The 20673-nt window shown below is 44.1% G+C and overlaps 1 long non-coding RNA gene across 1 annotated transcript in view; it reads left to right on the forward strand.

The window, feature by feature from the left end:
- Positions 1–10131: 10131 nt before the first annotated feature.
- The window catches only part of LOC134807912 (uncharacterized), a 64554-nt gene continuing 54012 nt past the window's right edge, over positions 10132–20673 (forward strand). The window contains exon 1 of the long non-coding RNA XR_010149527.1: positions 10132–12856. This is a non-coding gene — a long non-coding RNA (uncharacterized LOC134807912). The remainder of the gene's footprint in view (positions 12857–20673) is intronic.

The following is a 20673-nucleotide window of genomic DNA, read 5'->3' on the forward strand; positions in this document are numbered from 1 at the left end:
GACCCCACTTGGAGCATCAAGATTCTAAGCTAAGCCTTTCATTTCACAAAGAATAAAAGGGAAACCCGGAGACCTGGAAGAGCTTGTTGGGGCAGAGTAAGGACTTGAGTCTTCCTCTTGTCATGGTGTTGTCCTGGCCCTGCACAGATGCTCCTGGCAGGGATGGTGTGTGTCTTAGCAGAGATGGTGGTCCCTTCTGGAACCACACCTAGAATCCAGGAGCAGGTGGCTTTTCCCCAGATGCTCTGGAGTGGATTGGATCCCCAGAGCTCTTGATGTGAGCCCGCAGACTTCAGTAGTTGAGAAACTGGATGATAGTAGACCACTCACTATAAGATCCTGCCTGGAATCTTCAAAGGGGGCACAGGAAAGGAGGGCCTATTGAACATGCTGTGTATTGAGAGATGTGTGTGTCAGCAAACCCCAGGCTACTGATGCAACATTTTGGATAGGCAAGTGAGATTTGGAGGGGAGAATATGTGGCATCACGATAGAGGGGAATGGATGTTTTTAGTAGAAATCAAGGATCAGGTTGGGTGCGGTGGCTCAGGTCTGTAATCCTAGCACTTTGGGAGGCAGAGGCGGGTGGATCATCTGAGGTCAGGAGTTCGAGACCAGCTTGGCAAACATGGTGAAACCCCCTCTCTACTAAAAATACAAAAAATAGTCAGGCGTGGCGGCGTGCGCCTGTAATCCCAGCTACTAGGGGGTGCTGAGGCGGGAGAATTGCTTGAACCTGGGAGGCGGAGGTTGCAGTGAGCTGAGATTGTACCACTGCACTCCAGCCTGGGCGACAGAGACTCCATCTCAAAAAAAACCAAAAAAACAAAAACAAAAACAAAACGAAAATCAGGATCACAGACTTTTTTCCAGTCTACCTCTATGGGATCTTGGACAACCTTTCTAGACCCTCTCAGTACAGTCTCGTATGTTATGTGCTTGAACCCAGGTACTAGGGCACGTGCTCTTTTGAAGTTTATTTCCACTCTAAAATTCAAATTGTGGATATTATCTCTTTTTCTCTCTCTAATTCTCTTGCTCCTCTATCTTTTTCTATTTTTATCTGTGTCGTGGCACTTTGGTGTTATATATACAGTTGTGTACTGAAGAATTGACCAAAAGAGGGGTCTGGCCTTTGCCCTTGGCTCCTGGGAGGCAATCTCTAGGCCCCTGAAGTGTCCAGCCCGATGTCTTTGTTTGTCTGGGGGCTTTGGCAACTGGACAGTCCAATAGTGTGTTTCATAATGGGGGCTTTGGGACACACCATATCAGTTCTAACCTCCATGGGAACTAGAGGCATAAGGTATTGGCCTGAGCCTCCACTGAGGGCTGGAGACTGAAAGTCAACCATGTGGACATTATGTGACTAAGCCCCAAGGAAAACTCTGGACACTAAAGGCTTGGGTGAGCATCCTTTGTTGACAGTACTCTGTGTGCATTGTCTCACATTGTGGCCAGGAGGAGGCAACACCATCCACGACTCTATGGGGAGAGGAAACTCAGAAGCTTTGCCTTTAGACCCCTCCTGGATTCCGCCCTACGTGTCTCTTCTCTTTGCAGATTTAAATGTGTATCCTTTTCCTATAATAAAATCACAAGCATAGCGCCTTCCAGAGTTCTCTGAATCATTCTAGTGAATTATCAAACCTGAGGGTATTTGTGTGACTCTCCCAAATTAGTAGCCAGCTGATGTGTCATGAGGATGGCATGGATACCCCTAAACTTGCAGCTAGTGTTTGAAATGAGGGAAGCCTTGTGAGGATTCTCCTTTCAATCTTTGTAGTTGACTGAACTCTTAAATAGCAGTACATCAATTTAGCAAGTATTCTGGGGAAAACAAAGAAATACATCAATTCCTTTAACCAAAGCCTGCCTGGTTGTAGAGTGGATTAAAGAGTCTAGGCTAGAGTCTAGTGGATTAAAAGCCTGAACTTTGCAGAAAGACAGCCCCACAGATGGAGCTGGGCCTTACTACTTTCTGGTTGAGGTGGGCATGTTACTTAAATTCCCGAGCCTCAGTTCCCCATCTGTAAAACATACTTACCTCGAAGGTGTGTTGAGAGAGTGACATGAAATCAGATATGTAAAGCACAGGGCATACAGGAGCATTCCACACATGGTCACTGTTGTGGTTACTGTTATCATTATTGCTTCTGGCTTTGTTGTTGGTGTGATTTCCATGTTTACCTACCTACTGATATATGAATTACTATTTTGCCTTGTTCAAAATAGTACTTGACTGACTCAGACAGATGGAAGTAAGATAGCCTGATACAATAAACTACCAAGAAGTAGGAAATAAGTATTGGGTAAATGGCAGTGGCTGCTGAGGGAGAAGTGGGGGTCTTCTCTCAGAGTCTCTGGGAGGCTGGGTCTGGCTAAGGGAAAGGTTGCAAGATTGATCCTTGCTAAGATTGGGAGAGCTGCCGCTTGAGACACGATGACATGTCTTTATATCAGAAGTAGGGGTAATCTTGTAGGGGCCAAAATGTGAGGAGAACAGCAGCTGGCCTGGCCTGGAGGAGTTGAGAGCCAGGCTGTGCATCTCCGGACTAACCCATCCATCTTTATGTCTTCCATAGATTTCTGTTTGGTAAGCAGAGTGGTCATTAATACAGGTGTGCACTGTGCCATAAAGAGCTAGGGGAGAGAGGAAAGATGGCATTTGTTTTTGGGAACCTTCCATCTCCCTATCCTTTCCCTTCATTTTGTCATTTCGGGTATTGCCAAGTCTCTACAGAGGCTCATTTCCATTTTCTGCTAATTCGTTACTTGAGAACTAAGATATTTACTGATAATGGTTCTAGACATTGCCCTTCCAAGATTTGTATTTTAATGAGAGGGAGGAGTCTCTTTATGAGTCAAAAGAATAAAACTGTAGTGATAAGATATGGTGATAAACTTCATTGATAAACGGAAAGTGAAACTGAAAACATTAACCTCACAAGGCTGGGTGCAGCGGCTCATGCCTATAATCCCAGCACTTTGAGGGGCTGAGGCTGGAGGATCTCTTGAGGTCAGGAGTTTGAGACCAGCCTGGGCAACATGGTGAGACCCTGTTTCTACAAAAAATACACAAATTAGCCATGTGTGGTGGTGCACGCCTGTGGTCCCCGCTGTCTCAGCTACTTGGGAAGCTGATGTGGGAGGATTGCTTGGGCCTGGGAGGCAGAAGTTGTAGTGAGCCGAGATTGAGCCACTGCACTCAAGCCTGGGAGACAGAGTGAGACCTTGTTAAAAAAAAAAAAAATTAACCCTACAAAACAACAAAACTCCTATCCTCAAACCCTCCAGTCAAATCCTAGAGAACTGCTGCTCGAGAAGTTCTTACTAAGCTCTCTGGAGTCCACAGTTAGGAGCAGAGTCCTGAATCAGATGCCCGTACCTGAATCATGGCTCTGACACTGATAAGCAGGTCCCTGAGCCTTTCTGTGTCTTAATTTTTTTTATCTGTAAGATAAACAATAAAATAACAATAGTGACTATCTCATAGGGTTGTTGGGAGAAATAAATGACTTACTAACATAAAATATATTGGCACAGTGGCTCACGCCTGTAAAATCCTAGCACTTTGGGAGGCCGAGGCAGGCAGATCACTTGAGGTCAGGAGTTTGAGACCAGCCTGGCCAACATGATGAAACCCCATCTCTACTAAAAATACAAAAATTTGCCGGATGTGGTGGCAGGCGCCTGTAATCCCAGCTACTTAGGAGGCTGAGGCAGGAGAATTGCTTGAACCCAGGAGATGGAGGTTGCAGTGAGCCGAGATCGCGCCACTGCACTCCAGCCTGGGTGACATCTCGAAAAAAAAAAAGAAAAAGCCATTATCTTTTGGGGGTCGGTGGTGTTTTAGTAAAAAAAATCAAACAAATAAAGACACTGTATTAGGGCAGTTCAGTGTTTTGATCACATAATACTTGGATTGCACAAGTTGACCACTGGCATCTTAGGGTCTCTCAGAGTTTTAACCAGTGGGCCAGGAATCAGGCAAACAGATAAAAACGTGGAAAACAATGTCTTTTTGTGATTCACCATGTCTGATTAGCAGTGGGAATGTGCATGGAACAGATCCTATTTGGTTAAATAATAAAAACCAACAGTCTCTTGCATTTGGTAATAATATATTTGAAGTACTGGGGATGAGCAGTTTCTGGTTTGATGGTCTAGGTCTAGATTTCCCCAGCCTTCTCTTTGAACTTGACCTTCAACCACTGGATCTTGAACCAGAAAACAGTTGAAAGGACATAGTGGAGCCAGCGTGGGATCAAGTATGAAGACTGAGCTATGTGAGTCTGGATCAATCAGAACTTTTGTGAGCCTCAGTTTCTATATCTCTAAAATGAATACCATAAAACTTTCTTCACAGGGCTGTTAGAAGAACTAAATGAGATGATGCATTTGGAATGTTTTGGAAATGATTAAGGATAGTGCAAATGTCTATTATTGTTTTGTTTTTGAAATGTATTGACTCCTGTCATTGCTCCTAGAAGGAGGCCCAGACAGGTTCAAACCCTTGCCCAGGATGAAATAGAGGGAGGATGTGATATGCTTTAGGGCTACTGTTGGCTGAGCTTAGCAATCACCTCTCACCCTTGTCCAGCATGTGGTTCTGCTTGCCTTCTGATCAGGAGCAGACGTCTGTCTTCAGTCTGAGTTTTCTGTCTGCTTGGCTGAACTGTAAGGATCTGTGCTACGTGTTGGATTAGGTTCCATTCTGTGTTCCATGACTGATTAATTTTGTGACTCAGTTAAGTCATGGAGGTCCGGTGTTTTCATGGATTGGGCAGCTCTGGTTCTACCTGTCTCAAAGAGAATTTGGAAAATAAAGACAACTAAAGGATTCAAAGTAAAAGCACTCCTTGTCAGGTTTTTCCATTCTGGAAGCAGGATAGCATCACGATTAAGTACACAGACTCCTGGGTCGCTGATTGCAGGTCGCTTAGCACTCTGGGCCTCAGTTTTCTCATCTGTAAATTGAGAATAACAATAGTAAACTGGGGTAATTGTAAGGATGAAGTGACTTAATCATGTGAAGGGCTTCATTATAGTTCCTGGTCCAGGTCAGTGCTCTGCAGGTGTTAGCTACTGTAATGTAGGACATATACTGTATCCCCCCTTTGAATGCAAGATTTCTGCAGGAGAAATAGGTGCAGAGGTGTTTGGGACCCTTTGGTCCTTGTTTTTCTGTAGTATTTTCCTGTAAGTCACTGGCAAGTGGAAAATTGGCCAAGCATTACCAATCTTTGTTAAAAAGTGTGGAAAAAAGGTGTTTAAAGATAAATCCCCTAAATAACAACACTTCCCTGACCATCTTTTCCTAGAGCTTCAAAAGCAGTTTTGTATTTATATGAAGCTACCGGGAAAAAGGCCCCTGTGTTTGAGTTAACACATACGATAATTTATTCTGTGCTAGTTGCACCATCACAATTGAAATCTCCTCTCATATTCTAGAATGGATGGACAAGGTCATGCTGCTAGGTTGGTCGTTAGTTCTACTTTTTGTTTACAAAGTTTGTGTTCCCAAGTGCTGCAGGAGGCACTGTCTATTCTCTGACCTGCTCTCAAAGTTTAGTGCAGACAGGCAGCGTCCCATTTTGTAGAGCAGGAGCCCAAGACCCTGAGGTACGTTTATTGGCCATTTTCACCATGAGTACTGATAATGATGGTGTTATTTTAAGATTAGTAAGGACAATTTTGGACACTTCTTGCTGCATAGAAATCCTCCGTGAAGGAACTTGGGAAGGTTTCCTAGGAAAGCACGCTGGCCTAGGCCTGGTTTAGGAAGGTTTCAGTGGATATTCATTATGATTGTTTGCAGGAAAACAAAATCGATATGATACTTTGAACATGTCACCCAAAGACTACCAATGTTGACCCCAGACACTTGGGATCTCAGCTCTTGGCTGGAGCTGGGCATTCTTGCTGAGTCCAGAAGGAAAGAAAACAGCCAGGTGAGCAGGGCACCAGGAGCTCCGGGTCTGTGTGGCTGCTGGCTGTGGCACAGGGCTGACTGCATGCACCTTGGGAGGTTTGTGCCTGATGCAACAATGAGGTTTCCAAGAAAGCTTTCCATTGCTCTATTATTGTTTATAAAGAAAAGAAAATTTTTGTTTTTATCTTTCCAAACACACAGGTAGAATTTGTCCAGTAGAACTCAACAACCTGGGCCAAAGAGGAGGGAAAGGAAAGTCATTTCTTATTGTCTTATTGGTGATTGTAATTGTGGTTCTGAGGCTGGCGTTGTCCAGGATATGGCATAGTGCAACATTCTAGGAAGTTGTGGGGACATTTGGTATTAGCCTTGCCATTCAGATCCAGGAGCTGTGTCAACACTGGGGTGGTGACATCCTCTTATCTGTTCACTTAACAAGTTTCCTTCCTACCCCATTTACTCCTCATTCTTTCTAGAAGAGATGCTATTTTCTGAGAAAATGTTTTGAAACATCTGAGAATTCAGTGGTAGAGGCTGTGGTGGGCATCCCAGATCCCCGCTTCAAGACCAAGGCATCCATTGTGCTAGCTGCCCAGGGAGAATCAGCTGCTGATGGTCCACAGCTGGTCTTTCTCTAGAACCAGCCCTGGCAGAAGGCAGTGGCCTTACCCAATCTTACTCCCATTCTTCTGGGGGACCCTGCAGCCAATTAGTTGACTTAGGAATAGAAAAGCTGGGCTCCCTTGCTGTAACTTGGAACAGCTCAGAAGGGCAACCCACCTCCAGAGCTCCCCAAGGGAAGGAGGAAGCTTCTGTTACAACCGCACCACACTTCAACTCCCTCACCTGCCTCCTCCTGCTTTCCCTTTTCCCTGACAGGGGTTGTTCCTGAATGTTTCCCAAATTGCTCTGTACCACAATCTCTGACACAGAGTCTGGTTCCAGGGAATTTGATGTAAAGTAAGTCCCTTGGCACCATGACTAGGGATGAAGCAGTGTCTCTGGTCTCTGACATTTTCTATCTTTTCTAGAAATGTTCCCTTGTCATTTTTTTCCAGCCATGATGTTGGGGGCAGGGACTTTCAAACCCATCTAGGTCAAAATTGTTTACATGCATATATCTGCATGTCATGCAGATGGAAAATCTGAAAGGACACCCTCTGAGGTATTCACAGTTATGGTAGGAAAGGAAGTGAAGAGCGAACTCTGATTTTAACTAAATAAACTTCCATATTGTTTAAATAGTGTAATGAAAATAAATTAATGTATCGCCTGTATAATTACTATTGTTTCTTACATTTTGGCCTATTTTAGAATCTGAGGGTGATCATCTCACCAACCCATGTATTCGCTATCCCCAACCTTGTCGTTTCTTCCTCACCACCTCCCTCTCATTCTGTGGGGGCTCCGTGCAGCTGGTCCTGAGTGTTGGGGTAATGGTGGGGTGAGAGGTGGGGAAGTGAGGATGACCCCCAACCACAGGGGTCAGGGGTCAGCTTCGGCTACTCGCTTATTGGAATGAGTCAAAGTACAACAATAATCTGTACCCCTTGCCACGGTGAATTGATGAAACCTTCCTATCCCAGTGTTAGAGGAAGTGTTTACTATTTTGTTATAGTAAATAAGAAGGGCTTCCCTTCTTCCTGCTGAATTCCACATAGAAGCATGAGGATTTAGTGCAAAGCCAGCACTCTGATGTGGCTCTGTCTTTCCAGATCTTTCATGGTCCGGAAGACCATGTCTGGTCCCTGATCTACTGATAAGGGATGGTTAGTTAGGAGGAGGAGCCCCGGGGGTGGCTGCCTTTCTCCCTGAAAATTGGTGTCAGTGTTTAGAGCTACCTCTTTGGTTTTGGAACTTATCTGTAATTTAAGGTGTCAAGGTCTGACTCTTTTCATTTGGGGCAAAGACAAGCTGTTTTCACTTTGGGGAGAAGGAGAGGGGTGAACTTTCATACTCACTCTCTCTCCTGCCCCTCTGTGAGTGCCAGGCTTCTGTTTCTCTCTTCCAGGTAGAGCTGATTACTCAGAGCACAAGATATGAAAGGACAGGCAGTCCACAGACATCGAATCTTTTAAAATCACTTAACAATTGAACGGTAACTCCTGAAATGGAAGCCCAGATCCTATACCTCTTTCTAAGAAAAGTTACTCTCCACCACCGTGCCTCAGTTTACTCATGTGGAACACTGAAGTTACAGCACCAAACAGAGGCTAGAGGGGGGTGGGTGTTTGCTAAGTGGGACCTGGGGCTAATCTTTCTGATCTGGCCTGTCTCCCTAACGGGGCTGTTCAAGACTCAATTGGGTTAATGAATGTGGCTGTATAAAGCAGAATGTTTGTAAATATAAGACTGTCATCAATTTAAAGCAAATATATGGTTTATTTGCTTTAAATAAGGTCTTCAAATAAACATCTTCCTGGAGGTCAAATGCTAAAGTGCACGTTACCATGGGTGGATAAGAAGAGACTACTTTGTCCTGGGGCACTGTTTTCCAAAATGTGTTCCAAAAAACCCTAAGCACAAAAGATGTTGTTGTAGAGCAAAAAGCTGTATGTATGTATGTATGTGTGTATGTATTTATGTGATCAGTGTGTTTGGGAAGTAATGCATACACATTTGGGTGAAGGAGGCTACGAAAGTGAATTCTTATAGAGGAGGAAATAAATAACAAGTTATACAGTTATTAAAACACTGATAAATGCCACAAACATGACAAAATCTAGAAAACTAATGTAATATTTTTACTCATTAATTGCTTGACATATTTCTATAATACTTTTCCTTCTATATTTTATAGCTCTACACTCTTTGCTCACCTCTTCATATGACAACAATTTGGAAATCTTTTCTACAAAGAGGCTAGAAACCTAATTTAGTCTTTCCCTAACATGATTGATGAAAATTTATTTTTTGTTATTAATAATTAAGAAAAGGTCATCTTTGTTGCTTGTTATTGGTACTATCATGTGAAGTTTTAGGATTGTTGACAAATTTGGGACATCTCTTAAGTTTCCTTCATATGTGAGCTGTAAGATTTCACAATGTTCTGAGTTTTCTGGTGCAGTAATTTATCTCACCTATTCTTTAAACTGATGACCCTCATTAACCAGGCCTTGAAAGGGCCCCATCTAGAGAGGGGTGGTGACACTTAAGCTTTATTCCCATCAAGGTACATTTGCCCCCGTACAAAACCTCTTCTCCTACCCCTCCAGTATTTATTCAGAGAAATTTCAAACCTAAGGAAAAGTTGGAAGACTAGTGCAATGGACACTTGTACAGCACTCACCAACATTCACCAATAAACATTTTGCTACATTTGCTTTACCTCTTTCTCAATCTCTGCCTCTCCTTCTCTCCTGTCTATGCACACACACACACACACACACACACACACACACACACGCACCCCACCAACACATCACACACTACACATACACATGAGTTCAGGCTATATTTTCTAGGAATGAGGACATTTTTGTACATAGCCATAATACTATTTTCATGTCTCATAAATTTTCCATAGATATTATAATGTTATCTAATAAACACTCCATATGCTATGTGCGTATTTACTAATTGGTATCAAAAGTCCTTTGTAACCGCTCCCTTTCCTTTCCTTCCCCTCTCTTTCCTTTTCTTTTTCTTCATTTCCTCTCCTTGCCTCATCCTATCTATTAATCTTTGATTACATTCTTACTTTCTGGTTCACAATGTCCTAGGATTACATTGCTCTATTTTACCCCCAGAGCTAGAATCAGCCATTCTCTCCAAGGAACCCTGGTTCAAGGATCCCTGTCAAAAACAAAGCACCTATTAACATGTGGCAGATGCTGGGACATTACACTGTGGGGTGAACACCACCCTGTTATCTCTGGATCCCCTCTTTGTGAGCCAAGTCCTTGGGCTTGCTACTTAAGTACCAGGGAGACCACAGATGCTGGTGACACCTGGAGACTTTTTATCAGGTATTTGAGAGATGAAATTTGTCCTGTGGAAAAAGGCTCAGTCTGCCGACCCCTGGCCTTCTCTTGTGTACTCCTCTTCTGGCTGGGAGGTGGGGTGAGGAGAGAGTAGACCACAGAGACAGCCTGTAGCAAAGGAAGAAGAAATTTCTGGAAGTTTTTTTTATATCTAAATACTACTCCTCCCTGTATGACATCCAAGTCATTGTTTAAGGTCCACCCAGTGTCCTCTCTTAAAACACCAGTATCATGTGTGTAGATAGCTGGGAAGTCAGTCTCCATCTGCATCTCTGGAGCCTACGGTAGGAGCCTATGAAGAACAACCTGAAGCTTTGCCAGGGCCTTCAGCTATGGGTTTGGACATTGTCCAGAAAGAGCACAAAGTTTCCCCCTACAACTTCTGGGAGGACAGCCTTGGAGACCTGCAAACACATCCTGAGCTAGGGAGAGTCAGCAGGCCTGGGCCCTGAGGGGCAACCAGGGGTGACAACTAGGGTGCATTACTCAGACTTGCTTCCTGGTGCCACTTCAGAGGCATTAATATGTTTCTTTTGAGAACTGTCCTTTGAAAGAACTCTTGGAGTGGAGCTGATTCTGTAAACTTGATGCTATCTGGAAACCAGAGGACCAAACAAGCAGCCTGAGGAGGCCAGAAACCCTGGGGATGCGACCCAGGTATTAGTTGGAGAGCCCAGGAGAGGCCCCAGGGAGGCGCTGATGAAGTGGGACAGGACGTGATCACTACTGTGAGCTTCTAGGTGGGGGACAGGGCACGAGAAGCCCCTCCCAGGGGTTGCCCGAAGTAGACGCCTAGGCTGAGACCGAGGACCCTGGCAGGAAGGCCTTCTATAGAGACAGGATCTTCCATCTTTCTTCTACAAGTGGCTGAAGGAGGAAGTTGGAAAATCAGTTAACGTTTCTCCAGTGCGTTCTCTTCACCTACAAAGCTGCAGATTAGATGACTAGTTTTCATGCATTAAAAAAAAAAAAAAAATCAGCAAAATGAGGCCTTCTGTGGAAGCCCAATTAGGTAGAAGTGCAGCTGCTCTATTTGAAGAGGAAGTTGGGGCCCCAAAGCCTTCCCAGAAGCCCCCTCTGCCAACCTTCCTCCACCCCTCCGTGGCCCCTGAAGGGAGCTCTGGTTTTTCTATAAACAGATTCCATCTGGAATAAAAAACAAAGGTCTGAAAAGTTTTTCTCATTCTAAACATGCAAATACAGGCAGAAAATTGATTATTTGGAATCCTGCGTGGAATGCGCTTGTGAGGGCTGGTGAGGAGGCACAGGAAGTGCCTTCAGCATCATGTGTTTAGATGGCTGGGCGGGAGGGCCATCGAAGGACCCTGGAATCGTTAGGACTGTTGGCGCTGACGAGGGCTAAGTGGACCAGAGAAGCCCGTGTCCTGTGGCTGTGGGTCTTGGGTGTGGGGAGTCAACAGAGCCGCTGGGTCCAAGTCTGAACTGTGTCCTGAAATGCCTGCTAAAGCCTTCATTGTTTCTGGTCTGCTTAGCACAGGTCTGCATTAACACTGTGTAGAATGGCTATAGGCTTCCTAGAAAATATGAGCAAGGATGGTAGTTTTGAGACACTCTGTTCTGTGTAATTCTTGTTTTAGAAGAGGATTCATTCTATGTTTGCCCAAGATTCATAAGGAGTCTGTGCATACTAGACAAGAACTGACACTTCTGGAAGGTTTTAATTTTCAAAGAACATCCTATGATCTCATTTGATCCTCACAACAAATCAGAAAAACAGGCAGGGTAGGTATTAGACTCATTTGCAGATGAACAGACAGAAGCCTAAGGGAGGGTGAGTGGCGTGCTCACACATGGCTGGCACCTGTGAAGCTGGGACTGCATTTTCGATTCTCCAAGCCAGCCCCAGCTTCCCAATTCTGTGTAGATAGCGGATCAAACGCAGGTGGTTAGAAAAGAGTTTTGTTGCTGTGCCTTCTGTGAGCAAGATCAGCCACGGGCATGGTTAAAGGTGGAATTAAGACTTCTTACCAACTCCACTAAGTAGCTCCTCTAGGCTTCAAATGCCACTGAACATTTTGGGATCCACAGGGGAGAGTAGTGCCCACCCCCACTCCTGCCCAGGCTCCCATTGTAATTGCTTTTCCTGTGGCTCCCTGGGGCAGCAAGATGTGGCAAGAGTCTACAGACTTGAATGCTACTCCTAACTCTACTGCCAATGGTTCATGTGTCTTGGGCAACTGCGTTGACCCTCAGAGGATATTGAACTACAGCAGTGTTTCTCAAAGTGCTGTGCTTGGGCCACCTGTGACAAAGTTACGTGTGTGTGTGTGTGTGTGTGTGTGTGAATGTCCTGTGTGTGTATATATATTCCCAGACTGCTCCCTAGATCCACTGAATCAGAGTCTCTGGGCTGGGGCATCTTTTCCTTCATTGATTCAGAGACACACTCAGGTTTGACGACCACTAGGCTAGAGGCTCCCCAAGTATCCTTCCAACTTAATGCCTCCTTTCTGCAATAACCCTCTTCCTTGACTCTGGGTGGGCTGAGATTTCTGTAGCGAAGGGTAGGACTTGATTTAACAGTAGATTTAAAAAGCTGTTTCAGGCAGACTTGCAAAAACCTGAGAGTCCAAGGGGGAAGTTACAGAGTAGGGGATGCAGGAGTGAGTGCGGAGTGAGAAGGTACCTGTGTGCCTGTTTCAGAAATGAAAGTAACTTCCTAAACTCTGCTCATGCCAAGCAAAAGTATGGGTACTGTGTTGCCGCTTATTAAAGACAAAATAAATCACTGTTCCAAGGAGACACTTCTTGCCTTTTCTTGCTATCCTATGTCTACTTCTCCATGATTCAGGTGCTGACGAGGACTTTCACCTGGGAGAAGAGCTCATTCTTCCTATCGTTTCCCTGGGAAGAACATGGCTGAAACAACTTACTGTACAGACCACAGAAGTGAGACCAAAAACACTGAGATGAGGAAGAGGTCAGCAAAAGAGTCATATTTTAAAATATGTGCAATACTTATTATAATTGTTCTGCGCACTCCTATGGTGTGTTAAAAGATTTCACACTTTATAAGGTCTGGCTTCCAAGCTGAATATGATACTGTCTTGTACTCAGGTTGCATATAAAAGTGGCTGTAACAGCTTAAAGAGCTTGTCTTAGGAGAAGACTCACAGACCAGTGTTAGATAGTTTATGCTTATGAATTTGAATTTGAATATTTTAATACACCAGGGTTGATAAAGTCATCAAAAGTGTCATGGTAAAAAGCCAATTCCTAGGAGGAGACCATTGTCTTAAAAAATTATTAGCATTTATAGCTTATGTGGGAACATAAGTTCTACTCACCGAAGACTATAGAAGAGGTGGTTTCGTGATACAAGAAATGTGCTACCTGTACAAATTTAATGTGAAGTGAAAATAGTGTACCTATGTGAGTGGGATATCATGCAGATAACTTTTGGTTATTCAAGTTCTCCTTGTATAATTTAGGAAGTTATTTATTGTCAGCAAATACTTGTAAATTATTTCCAGCTGCCATGAACTAAATTTTAGGTACACTCTTTTCTGTGAGACGCAGAGGTGCTCATTTGGGAATGGATTCTGGCCAAGAAGTATGCATGATCCACTGGAACAATGGCAGGTAACATTTGGAAGAAGAAAATAAAATTGGCCGGGCGGGGTGGCTTACGCCTGTAATCCCAGCACTTTGGAGGGCTGAAGTGGTCGGATCATGAGGACAAGAAATCGAGACAATCCTGGCCAAAATGGTGAAACCCCGTCTGTACTAAAAATACAAAAAATTAGCTGGGCGTGGTGGTGGGCGCCTGTAGTCCCAACTACTCAGGAGGCTGAGGCAGGAGAATCGCTTAAACCCGGGAGGCAGAGCTTGCAGTGAGCCAAGATCATGCCACTGCACTCCAGCCTGACAACAGAGTGAGACTCCGTATCAAAAAAAAAAAAAAAAAAAAAAAAAAAGAAAAAAGAAAATAAAATGGACCCCCACCAATGTCCTGGGTCTTCTGTTCTCATTCTTCTTAACTCTTCAAAGATCATACACAGCGGATCTCAGGTCAAAGCTGCAAGTTGTTTTAGTATCCTGGGATCTTCTGTAGCAGAGCCAAGATTTGAGTTTTTCTAAACTGGTAGGCTCATTCTTCCTGGCTCCGTATCTCTCTCCCTGTGGCCATTCCAGGGTCCACCCATGAACAGCTTCATTGCAGCTGCCAAGTCACCAGCCAGCCTATTGGACAACCGGCCTTTATATTGAAGCAGGCGCTTGACATTCCAGCCCTGTTTCCCTGCTGCCACTGCTGCTTTCTCCCATCCAGTGATACTGAAATAAACTGTTCAGGTGAAATGAAAATATCTAGAAAGAGGCCTATAACTCTGTGTCAATGGAAAGCTACCTGGGATGTGCATTAGCTCTGCAAGCAGTAGTGTGGGGAGATACTCATCCTGCCAGGGTAGCTGTCTCCACATGAAACATCTTAATTTGGGTTTACTATAGTTAGAATATTTTGCATATTACTGTTCTTTATTTCAAAATTATGCCTACTTAAAAAATAATAGTTCTTTAAAGAGTTGCTAGGTTTCCATTTCTTTTGCATCATAAAGACAGAGCGTTATGGATATTTCAAGAAGTAAAGATAAGGGATAATATCACTCATGATCCTTCACACGATTATTATTTTTGTTTATTTCATTCCAGCCTTTTTAAAAAATAAGTATGCTTTTATCTAGTTGTAACCACGGTGTCATACTATTTCCAGTTTCTTTTCCCACTTAGCATGTGTCATTTTGCATTTTTCCATGTTACTGTGTAGTCTTTATCCTCCTAATGGCTACATGAAGGTCCATGGCTGTGTATCATAATTTACTTAACCATTTACCTACTGTAATCATTTTGATTGCTTTCAATTTCCCACTGTTATAAGTCATATTGCGATGGGCATATTTGTGCATATTGTTTTTCCATATTTGTATTATTTGTTGCATTTTTTAAAAAGTGTCATTCAGGAACCAGGATATTTGCTCAACAGTAGGCATTGCATTTGAAACTAATGGGGAAAAGGGGCTTTATAGAACAATTACAGTGGGAAAATGGGCATTATTTAACAATTTATTGGGTCTTCACTATTCCATAAGTTGAGGAGAACATGTAGCATTATGAGTATTACCACAGTCATAGGCATTCAGACACCTTAAAAGTACCTGTGATTCATTCAGAGGTCTTGTGGTGTTGTTAGGACTCTTCTGTCCTTTGCAACATACTTACTTGCTTTGGTGCTGGTTGTTATTGCTTTATTGCAATTTCACTGCCATATGCAGGTACACAAGAGCCTATGTGCAAAGGTGTTAAACAAGGCAATCGGAATATTCTTTGGTCAACATCCTCCAGGAAGGATATCTGTGATATCCTATTTACCTGAACTTCACCTAAGGTGTGGGTTTTTGTGGTGGTAATAAGAATACCATTCTTGTCTTTTTTTGTTTTTGTTTTTTTTGTTTTTTTTCCCTCAAGATGGAGTCTTGCTCTGTCACCCAGGCTGGAGTACAATGGCATGATCTAAGCTCACTGGAACCTCCGCCTCCCGGTTTCAAGCGATTCCCCTGCTTCAGCCTCCTGAGTAGCTGGGATTACAGGCATGCGCCACCATGCCTGGCTAATTTTTTGTATTGTCAGTAGAGACGGGATTTCACCGTGTTGGCCAGGCTGGTCTCGAACTCCTGACCTCGTGATCCGCCCACCTCAGCCTCCCAAAGTGCTGGGATTACAAGCATGAGCTACTGCACCCGGCCCATTCTTGTCTTCTTTAATGTCAGTAATATAGCACTTAGTGAGTGTACAAATGAAGCCTGTGATCCTCTACTTAATATTTTGGAGGCACTGGATGTATTGTCCACTGGCATGCCAAATATGAGCTTGTAATTACAATGACATTCTCTTTTTTTAAGGTTTATGAAGGTTTTATTTAATGAAACATGCTTAAGGCTAACTAGAACACCGTTCTGTCCCTCATTCTACCCCTTTGTTTTCTCCATTGAACTTCATGACCTCAGAGTGAATGTGAAAGGGTGAGTTTTGGGAGGCTGGGAACAAGGGTGCACAGTAGTGGGTCTATGTGAGCTAATAGCAGGGAAGAAAAATCAGCATTGCATTTTTTAAATGGGGGAAAAATCAGGAAAAAGGCATGCATAAAGGATTTATCCCTTCCATGAAACATTGATTAATGAAATCTAGTATAAACGGGTGTCATGCCCTTTAAATATTAGATTTCATTACTTAGTGGATGGTAGGCTTCAGAAAGGGGATACCCTGTCTCTGCTGGCTCTTTATGGACACAAATGTTTCATGCCCTTGCAGTGATCAAAGATGCAAATGCCTTGGGTAACCGAATCATGGGACAGTGTGAAACATTGTGCTGGACAGATGTGTTGTCAGGAAAGGGCTTTGGTGATAAAAGGGACAGCTGTCCTCAGGATGGGGGTGGGGGAGAAAGGAGTCAAGCAAGAGGGAAGGAAGTATGCAAGGGAAGGTGACCCAACCACATGAAGCCAGCCACTTGGGCCCCCAGCTGGGAAACTCCACCAGCTTGCTAGCTCTTCCGGTTCTAGTAGGGCTGGCCAGACATCTGGCCTCTGTTCTAATTAAAGTGGGCAACTAATTTGGTGGCTGCAATGAAGAAAGCGGCAGTGAAATCTTGATGGCTGCAGGGTCATAATAAGGCCCTATACAACTTTCCAAGACTAAGGCATTGCCAAATTATTTCCATTTCCTAAGGGCCATTCAGTTCAATTCTGCTTAGATTTATTGAGCACTAGCTCTATAGAAAGCCCACACCCCGGCTCCAGGAAGCCTCTATCTATTAGGGAACGCACATGAGGAGACTATGGTGTAAAAGAAATGAATTAAAGACCATGATACAGGCACATGCAGGGTTCTGTAGGAATGTAACAGGGAAGTAATTTATTCCTATAGAGAGAATCTGGGAAAGCTTCCTGGTGGAGTTGGCATTTGCTCTGAACTGTTAATTCTGAAGTTCGATTCTAGGCAAACATTCTGGAGGATCACCATGAGCAGAGAGGCAGATTTTCTGAATGGAATTTCTGGAATTTGTCCTCTATGGGAGTGAGATAAGAAGTTCATTCTAGTATAGTCACAGAATTCCCCACATTTCATGGGTGGAAGCTCAGGCCCTGTGGCCTCTAAGACTAGGACTTGCACAAATAGAACGAGCCGGGAGCCTAGCTTTTCACCCAACTTGAATTGTTGGAGAAGGATCAGGTTGGCCCCTCAGTATATGGCCTATGTTTATGCTCCAAATGGTGCATATGGTAACCTGTTACTATCAGGAATAATTAAGCCGCAATATACCCAAGTTATCTCCCGCTAGGTAGTTAACCTGCACTTGGCTCTGTTTGGTGGCACTGGCGGCAGGCAGAGTGAGGGCTGCCCACCTTCATGGAAATGAGCCAGCTGGAGCCCACTTGTTATCCATGTCCTTCCCTTTGGTGCCCCTCCTCCATCCCTCTCCATCCATCCTCCATCCCCTCTTCCTTAAGGCCTCTCCAAGTACCAAAAGAATGGCTGGCGAGACTGTGCCAGGGATCAAAAAACTCCCTGATTTTATCTTTGTTACTGAAGGTGAAAATGATCTGCTATGTATATTTTATAAGAAAATGTGTTTTGTTTCTAGTTCTACAGCCAGCCCTCCCTTTCCGCCCCCTAATAAGCTCATGTCAGAACTCTGAAGTCAGTTTGCCGTAATGGTAGCCTAAAGGACATATTTTGTAAAAATGAAAAATGAACATATTATTTATATATCAATAGTGTAAAAAGCATTGATCAATGCAAGCAGCCTGTTGTTTTGCTTCTCTACTTCCCCTCTAAACCTCCTTCGCCATCTCCTGCTTCCCCCTCTCTTCTTGCCCCAGGTGCCCACGACACTCCTACCGTTTAGAGAGGGAGTTCTAGCCTGTCCTGGTCAGTTTGTGCTGGGATCCGGCCTTTAATATGGAGCCTTCAACGGCTGAGCCTCCAAAATGACTCTCTGACAGCCAGCCATTAATTACCATCATCCGCGTCTAATTCATTCATCCCTCTCCCTCTCATGTAGAGGGACAGCTAGGGCTGAGGGCACTCAGGGAAATGTAGGCACGATTCCATGTTCTTTATGCAGAGAGGGCTGCCGGAGACTTTGTTGGATGCAGGGGCTTTAATTGAATTGGCTTGCCAATAAAGCTGTTGTCATTCAGTAAGTGAATTTGTTGTACTACTCGAAGCACAGCTGCTGCAGACAGCCCGGAATTTCCTGAAGGCAAGCCAGGCCCTCGGCTCGCCTGGGTTCTGCCTTTTCCATTGATCCTGAAGGCCATGCAGAGTGTCCCCCTTTAGGGCTTGGTTTTGGCACTGATTTGGATGCCATTGAGGAGCATGGGCAGGCTGGGATTCAGCAGGAACCTGGAGAGCCTTTGGGGTGTGACCCTAGGGGTTTATAGGGAAGAGATAACTCAGGAGTGTTAGGGGTGGTAGCTGTCAGGCAGGAAAGGCCTACGTACCACAATTGGGTATTTTTTCAATGTCCAGAAAGATGCTGCCTTTGGCTCCATCAGGCTAGTCATAAGAGAATATCACTTCCCATTGTAAAAAAAGAAATTGAGAATATGACAGTTAATATATTTGTAGGGCCTTGTTTAAGAGGTCAAGTGGTATTGAGAAAATGCAGTGGCATTAGAACTGGCATTTGTTACTAGGAGATCATTGTGCCAGAAATGCTCTACTGCTCCCACAGTTTATAAAACACAACAAGATTGGCAGGTTGCATGATTTATGATGGCTTTAAAGTAACATCAAGATTAAGGAAAGTTTTTCAAGGGACTGCAGGCCATTTTTATTTTCTGCATCCACGCACATGAGTGTAGTGGGCTCAAGTGACTAAGAACAAGAGTGGGAGGAAGATTTTCATGTTTCTGGTGGTGTCCTTACACTTTAAAATAGATGGGGATTGCTCACTGAGCTCTTCATTCAAGGGATTTTCCCCCTTGTAATTTGGAATGATCTGAGCAGTGCTTGAGCCTTTTCAGGGAGCCTACTGTCCAATTTGCAGTGGAGGGTTCATAGAACAGAGGGATCCCTGGTCTACTTTCAATTAGTCATGACTAGAGGATTTCCCAGCTCTTTACACCTGTTCTCCAGGGTCTGTCTACCTTTTGGCTCTTTTGTTGTCTCCTTTACCAAGAGGCTGGAGAAGAAGGACCCTGTAAGTCAAATGTAGTTTTTGTTTGAACCCTAAAATTCTGACAGCCCGGAAGCTCTTTAAAAGAAACCTATGTATTGGCCCCATTAAACTTTTTTTTTTTTTGATCCAGGGTCTCGCTCTGTTGCCCAAGCTGGAGTGCAGTAGTGCAATCATGGCTCACTGCAGCCTTGACCTCACAGGCTCAAACGATCCTCCCACCTCAGCCTCCCAAGTATCTAAGACTATAGGCATATGCCACCATAACTGGCTAATTTAAAAAATTTTGAACAGACTGGGTTTCCCTATGTTACCCAGGCTGGTCTTGAACTCCTCAACTCCTGATCCTCCTGCCTTGGCCTCCCAAAGTGCTGGTATTACAGACATGAGCCACTGTGCCTGGCCTTGGCTGTGTTTTGATATGGCAAGTGAGAGTTGGTTTCCTACATCACGTATGCAGCTTTGAAGCTTATAAGGAAGAAAGATGGTGGAAACTCAGGTGAGAGAGGCTTTGGGACTTGGTATCAACATGAATATCCGGCTGGTGTGAGAGAGAGTGATGTATGTGTAGGTGCTCCTGTGTGTATGTGTGAGTGTCCGTGTGTGTATTTTTGAGAGAGAGAGGTTTGCTTCAATGCCTAACTTTGGCATGAAATAGAGAAAATGATGCTCCTTACTCTAATAAGTAAATCTGTTGACAATACTTTTTGCTAGGTACAATCACATCTTTGTAAACTCTTCCCGCAAATCAAATCATGACAGGAGATGTGGCCATGGAAACAAAATCATTACTGTTTTGTTTCAAGAAGGTGGACTGAACCACAATTCAAGTGGAAGGTCCATCTTCTGAAGTTTCGGGCTTATACTAGTACTAGTTTTTTTTTTTTCCCCCAAGATGGTTAATTTTTTTTTGTTTTGGTGAGACAGAGTCTTGTTCTGTTGCCCAGTGGCACAATCTCGGCTCACTGCAACCTCTGCCTCCTGGGTTCAAGTGATTCTCCTGCATCAGCCTCCCAAGTAGCTGGGACTATAGGTGCATGCCACCATGCCTGGCTAATTTTTTGTATTTTTAGTAGAGACGGGGTTTCACCCTGTTAGCCAGGATGGTCTCGATCTCCTGACCTCGTGATCCGCCCACCTGGGCCTCCCAAAGTGCTGGGATTACAAGCGTGAGCCACCGTGCTCAGCCGCTATCTTCTTCTCTTCCTGTGTTTTCTGTTCTCTTTCTTCTGGGCTTTGCATTCTTTCTACCGTTCCCTACTCCTCCTCCCTGGCCTCCCAGGTCCTCCCTGGCCTCCTGACTTCCCCTTTCTTTCATATCTCTAAGTCTTTCCCTCTTGATTTCATCATATATCAAACTATCTAATAATAGTATTAAAATTTTACTTGTCTTTACACACATGATTTCATTAACTTGCTTCTCCAAGTGATTATTCTTTCTCCTTTTGCGTTGGTGGGGTTTGCATAGCTGTTCCTCTTTGAGGAGGCCACCATGACTCTGGCGATTTGCTCTGAGACACTACTTTCCACCAACTACCATGTTGGGTGGAAGAGGCAGA

This window comes from Pan troglodytes, chromosome 12 (genome assembly GCF_028858775.2).
Source record: "Pan troglodytes isolate AG18354 chromosome 12, NHGRI_mPanTro3-v2.0_pri, whole genome shotgun sequence".
Taxonomy (NCBI): domain Eukaryota; kingdom Metazoa; phylum Chordata; class Mammalia; order Primates; family Hominidae; genus Pan; species Pan troglodytes.